The 6,619-nt window shown below is 44.6% G+C and overlaps 1 pseudogene; it reads left to right on the top strand.

The window, feature by feature from the left end:
* Window positions 1-5,734: 5,734 nt before the first annotated feature.
* LOC101630465 lies at window positions 5,735-6,408 on the top strand (annotated as a pseudogene).
* The last annotated feature ends 211 nt before the right edge of the window (window positions 6,409-6,619 follow it).

Raw genomic sequence — 6,619 nt, 5'->3', positions numbered from 1 at the left:
TTTTTTTCTTTACTAGGTAAGCCAAATAAGACAAATTGATCTAAATGCCTTTCTCAAGAGGAAAGGGAAAAATTTTGTGGAGTGTCTCAGGAACTCTACTGAGGTTCCACAAAATTTCCTTCTATGAACCAAATGACAGACTACCAACTTTTACTTCAATTTAGATTCTTTTTTGTGGGGGGAAACTTTGTCACAAATACAAAAAAGACAGCGTGACAACAATCTCAATCTCTGAGAGCTCCGGCTCAGTTCAGTAGCACAATGTTGACAGTCGAACCATAACTGTTAATTTTATTTTCTCTTCATAACTAAAGACTCTTTTTTCCCTTCAAAAACCTTAATTTTTTCAAACTTCCATTTTCCTGTCATTATCAATCCAAGCAAGAGAAAAAAACTATACCCAATACAACCTTAGAAGTGCCTGTTTTAAAACAACACATTAGAGTACAAATTAGTTACCACGAACCAAAAATTACCCCAGGTTAGGTTTTCAAAGCATGTGTACCAGTTTTCATTACATTTTTTTGTTTGTTTGTTTGTTTACAACATCTATAGCACCATCTAAACCAATTTTATAACACCTCGAGGCCTAGACAATTAAGCACAAGGAAAAGACATACAGCATATAGGCAGACAGTTTTCTTAATTAAGCCATGTGGAATATCTGCTGTAACTGCAGGTTTACTCCACAGGTTCAGAAAAATCTCAAATTCCAGAAGAATGTGGAGTGTGGCTGGCAGAAATCACAAGTTTCAATTGTCATCCTATAAACCTAAGACTTTGGAAATAGAAAGAAAAAGTTTTATTAATTACAGGTGTTACATAGCCTTGTTATTACCTTAGGGTTTTTGGTTTTTAAGCATTTCTGTAACAGGGTGGTCCCCAGGAAAAGGGGAGGTTCCTGGTTCCTTGTCCCACCCTGAAGGAGGGTGGAGCTGAGCAGAGATCTTGAGGCATTTCCACTAGTTACACAAGTCAATTCTGGGGTATCCTGTATAGCAGGTGAACGAGTAAAAATAGTTAACTTTCTTTCTTTTTTAAAGATGTATTTATTTATGCATACAGAAGTGGGGTACAGGCCAGAAATGGGGTACATATGCAGGGGTGGGGAGAGAATTCACCACAAAGAGTGAGAAGCATAATAGGCAGATTGAGGAAGCAGCGGGTGAGACAGAAGCCCACCATACCATGTGGGTCACCTCCCTGGAGGGTATCTAACTCATGGTGAAGCAGCTGTCTAGCTTCATAGCGTTGTTTGTAACCCAGTGCATGCAGAACCCGGGTACAGGCCAGAGGTGCAGGGGTGGTGAGAGGATTCACCAGAGACAGAGTGGGGAGAAGAACTGGCAGATAGACAAGTACACTGCTGAGAGTGTGACTGGGTGGTCCCTACGAAAAGGGGAAGTTCCAGGCTCCCTGCCCCACCCAGAAGGAGGGTGGAGCTGAGGAGAAAAAAGGACAGAAGAGAATGAATCTGGAGAAGAAGGAAATAGGATGGAGAGCCAGAAGGAAACCTGAGGAAGCCACATGGAGCAACAAGCATGTGAAGAAACTGTGCTTGTTTCTTGGCCCTGGAGTGATTGAAAGTGATGTGGGTGAGATACTTGTAGGGAAGTTGACTATGGCAGTGTTTATATTGATTTTGATTTTGCTTTTTTCCTCCCAGACTTGTCTGGCCATGTCTGACCCTTTTCCATGGGTCCCGGCCAGAAGGTGCTTTAGTCTTGTGACGGGCTTTCAGGCCTTACTTTGGGCCAAGCCCTTTTGGGTGGACTTTTTCCCACGAGGAAATGGGTAACTTCAGGTGTTTGATTTAGAAATTATATTCTTTGTCTTCCGTATTGTATACTCATTGTTTTAAAGTTCCTTTTCATTCAAGTCTGACATGTTTTGTCTTGATGCGGCAGATGGCAGAACATATTTAGAGCAGGCAGGTTTGGGGGGTTCAGTGGTGCCCCTCTCTCCCTGCCCTGTAACAAGGGGAGAAGTGGGCGGGCCAGGTGAGGTCTGCTGTGCTATGTGGGTCACCTCCCTGGCTGGGGATCAAATTTGCAGTGAAGTAGCTGCAGCGAGCTTCATAGTGCTGCGCTATAACCTGTGCACCATCAAGGAGGGCCGAAATCAGTTCACTTTCAAGCAAAAGCAGTCATCTGTTGTTAGTCACTAAGCTTGCAATTCCTGGGTTTCCTGGAACAGAACCTGAAAGAGAAAAATAAAAAATCAGCAGTTAATTTTCAATTAAAAGGAGTCATCTTATACTTTGCTAGCCACTCTGGGACAGAAACTGAAAGAGCAGATTCAGCATCAACATTCAGATTGTAGCTCCCCACACTAGGGAGAAACCACAGCAACACAGGTATGAAAACCTGGAAAAGTTGTTGTACACTATAAAGAGTGCTCTCCACAACAGGCCTTCCTCAGTAGGAAGCAGAATCTTAGAATCTTATCTTACACCAGTAATCCAACAGATTCAGAATTCAAATTGTAACAGGTGGTCCCCAGGAAAAGGGGAAGTTCCAGGTTCCCTGTCCCACTCAGGAGGACGGTGGAGCTGAGCAGAGAAGATAAAGAATCTGAAGCAGAAGGAAGCAGGATGGAGCCAGAAGGAGACCTGCGGGAGCCACATGGAGCAGAGAGATGTGAAAGAAGCTGCGCTTGCTTCTTTGCCCTGGACTGGGTGAAACAGACGTGGGTGAGAGACCCGTGGGGAGGTTGACTATGACAGCGTTTATCTTGATTTTGATTTTGCTCTTTTCCTCCCAGACTTGTCTGGCCATTGCTGACCTTTTTCTATGGGTCCCAGCTGGAAGGTGCTTCAGACTTGTGTCGGGCTCTCAGGCCTTGCTTTGGGCCAATCCCTTTGGGTGGACTTTTACCCACAAGGGGATGGGTGACTTTGGGTATTTGCTTTAGAAACTATATTCTTTGTCTTTTCAGTATTGCACACTCCACCCCACTGGAAGTAGCAGAGATGCTTTGCAAATGTTAGTTATTACAAGCTCCAAGAAATCCTGCCAGCCTGGGGCAGGACTACCAGAAGAGAGGTAGGAAGAAACCGGGGCTCTTAGGACAGAGCTGGGCCAGCCTGAAGCCAGTTCCTCTTCTGGAGAAACTCTTTTACTGGTCAAGCTGGTTCAAGTTGGTTTCTGTTACTTGCAGACAAAAGCCTCTTATCTGATCAAGGGTTTTCATAATCTCTATATTTTTGCTTAGAGAATTATGAAACATTTTAACATAGAGAATGCTGTGATGAAAAGTTTTAGCTGAGGGGCCTCCCCGGTGGCTAAGGGGATAAAGAGCTCTATCAAACTGTCACCAGCCACTGCAGCTCCAGTTCAATCCCCAGCCAAGGAGCTGACCCACATCAGGCAGCAGACCTCTCCTGACCCGCCGGCTGCTCCCCTCAGCAGTGTACTTTATCAGTCAGCCTGTTCTGCTCCCCACTCTGTCTCTGATGAATCGTCTCACCACCCTCTGCTTTGGAACCTCTCTGGCCTACAGCCCAGGTCTTGTGTGCATAAATAAATAAATCTTTTTTAAAAAAGAAAGATTTAGCGGAGGTTCATGGTCTTTCCAGTTTGCATTACGGGTGCCACTGATGCTTCTCCACAAAGATGTCTGCGTTCCACATGCCTGTGAGCATGTTCCAGCCGCGGGCAAAAGCTTAAAGGTGGCCGATGGGATGAAGGTTGCTCATCAACTCACTCTTAAGATTGGGAGAGTAGTCCAGATTATCTGGGTGAACTTGTGTATCCCCAGATGTCTTTAAAATGGAAGATGAATGAAGAAGTGATACCACCTGAGAAGAAATGAACTGAAGTTTGAAATGAACTGAAGTTTGAAAACAGACGCGAAGGCCTTGAGCCAAGGAATGGCCAGCCTCTCGGTGCTGGAAAAACAAGAAAACACAGTTTCCCCAGCCTCTCTAGAAAGGAACTCAGGCCCGTGGCTTCTTGTTTACAGCCCACTAAGACTTGTGTCAGAATTCTGACCTCCAGACCTGTGAGATAGTAAATTCGTGTTGTTTTGAGCCACTAGGTTTGTGATAAGTTGTGTGATAAGTTGTCAGTGGCAACAGGAAACATACAACATCCTTTTTTATCTTTTTTTTTTTTTTTAAGACATAGAAGTCAGAATTCAGTATTTTCCAGTTAGCATAGACTGAGTGTTGTTACTGCAGGAGATTCACAGGGCTTTTGTATTGATAGCCTTTAATTTAAGTTGGCAGGCCTCCCTGGTGGTGCAGGGGGTTAAGTCTCAGCATTATGAAGCTATAGGCAGCCACTGCAGCCTGAGTTCAATCCCGGCCGCGGAGCTGACCCACATGGCACAGCAGACCTCTCCTGTCTGGTCCGCTGCTCCCCTCAGTAGTCTATAAGTTCAGTCTATCTGCTGTTCTGCTCCCCACTGTGTCTCTAGTGAATCCTGTCACCCCCTGTACCTCTGAGCTGTACTTCAGTTGCATAAATAAATAAATCTTTCCCAAGAAATTAAACTTGGTACACTTAAAAAAAAAGATTTATTTATTTATTTATGCTTACAAGAACTGGGGTGCAAGCCCTCCCTGGTGGCGTAATGGATTGAAGCACAGCACTGTAAAGATAACAGCAGCCACTTAAGCTCAAGTTTGATACCTGGCCTGGAGGTGACCCACATGGCACAGCAGACATCTCCTGTCTCGCCCGCTGCTCTCTTCAGCAGTGTACTTCATCCAACTGCCTGTTCTGCTCTTCACGCTGTCTCTGGTGAATCCTCTCGCTGCCCCTGCACCTCTGGCCTATATCCCAGTTCTGTATGGACAAATAAATACATCTTTAAAAAAATTAACTGGTACAGGCTAGAGGTGCGGGGGATGAGAGGATTTAACAGAGACAGTGTGGGGAGCAGAACAGGCCGAATGATAAAGTACACTGCTGAGGGGAGCAGTGGGCTGATGAGGAGAGGTCTGCCACGCCATGTGGGTCACCTCCCTGGCCTGGATTGGACTCAGGCTGCAGTGGCTGCGGAGAGCTTCATAGTGTTGTGCTTTAACCAGTTGCACCAGGGGAGGGCCTAGATACACTTCTTTTAATGTGGAGTTGTTTCGATGTTCTTTTTTTCTATGATGCCTGGGTGTCTACTGTGTGAGAACTGGGTGTCTACTATGTGAGAACTTCAAGAGTATACCTGACTTTCATCAGGTCAGCCTCCTGCCTTAGTGCATGCATTGCTTAAGTCAGTACTACACACATTACATTAGTGACCCTGTAAATAAGTTCTGAAAGAAAAGTTGCAATTACTTGGAATCAATTTAACAGTCAGGACTAGGAAACAATTGATAAGCATGTTTGACTTGGCCATTTGTGACTTCAGAAGTTTTCTCAAGACTTAACTAGGAGTAATGCAAAGGATAAATTCAAATGAACCTGGAAAATTTTTTCAAATCAGTGTCCAGGATGAGATCATGTCAGGCGTCAAATAGTAAAAGCACCGGTGGAAAATTCTTTGGGGCTTGATGTGTGCTTTTTAATTTGCCTGGAGTGCACATTACAATTTTTTATTTTTAATCCTGCAAGCAGAGTGGCGGGGCATCATGGACTCGTCACCTCTCTCTCAGCCTTTCCTGTGTTGCCGCCCACTCCAGCTTGGGCTCCCTACGTGGTACCTGCACAAGGGCCTGGGAGCTGGAGTGGAGCTGTCGGGAAGGGCCTGAGTGGTGCCAGAGGAGTAAAAATTGTCTAAAGCCACAGGAAAAATGGTGGAAAACTCACTATTGCCTTTGCCAGAAGCGATAGGTGGCTTTCTTTCTTAAGCTCCCAATTTGGATTTATCCTTCAACTTGTGTGAGCTTTTATTTCTGAATCTTGGCTAAATTCCTTAGATTTAGCCTAGTGGCTAACATAGAGGGCAGTGGCCTTGCCCGTCTCCCTCCTTACCACTGTAATAATCAGCTTCGTACTCTTATTTTGGATAAACTCCATTCATAAAATCACAGATCAATATGCTAAAAATCAACAGCAGGAGAAATACCAAGAACAGATGATCCCAGCATTAAGAGATATTCCAAGGTCCTCCCTGGTGACACAACTGGTTAGGACGCAGCACTGCAAGCTGGCTGTAGCCGCTTCAGTGCAAGCTCCATCCCTGGCCCTGCAGGTGACCCACATGGCGCAGCAGACCTCTCCTGACCTGCCCACTGCTCCCCTCGGCAGTGTATTTCAGTACATCTGCCTGTTCTGCTCCCCACTCTGTCTCTGGTGAATCTTCTCACTGCCCCTGCACCTCTGGCCTGTACTCCAGTTTTGTATGCATAAATAAATAAATCTTCAAAAGAAAAGAAAAATGTTTTTTAAACAGAGAGATATTCCAATTAGTGAAGTCAAACAAATGTTCTTTCTTGCAGCCAAAGGACTATATACCAAAAAGTGAATTGTATGTAGGCTGACACAAAGCACTTGTTATGAGTTTATGAGCATAGCAAAATAGAAAATCTAGTAGGTTGTAAGCTGAATGATGTATTTTTTTCCAGAGCTGGCAGTTTTATGAACCATTCAAGTACATGCATCTGGTAAGACTGTCTTGGAATTTAAAAGTGAATAGATATTCAGCATCTAACAGCTTGCAAGAAACCACTACATAC

This window comes from Condylura cristata, unplaced genomic scaffold (assembly GCF_000260355.1).
Source record: "Condylura cristata isolate star-nosed mole 26May11 unplaced genomic scaffold, ConCri1.0 scaffold00027, whole genome shotgun sequence".
NCBI classification, from domain to species: Eukaryota; Metazoa; Chordata; class Mammalia; order Eulipotyphla; family Talpidae; genus Condylura; species Condylura cristata.
The sequence above is the reverse complement of the archived record's forward strand: the minus strand, read 5'-3'. Positions and strand labels throughout refer to the sequence as shown.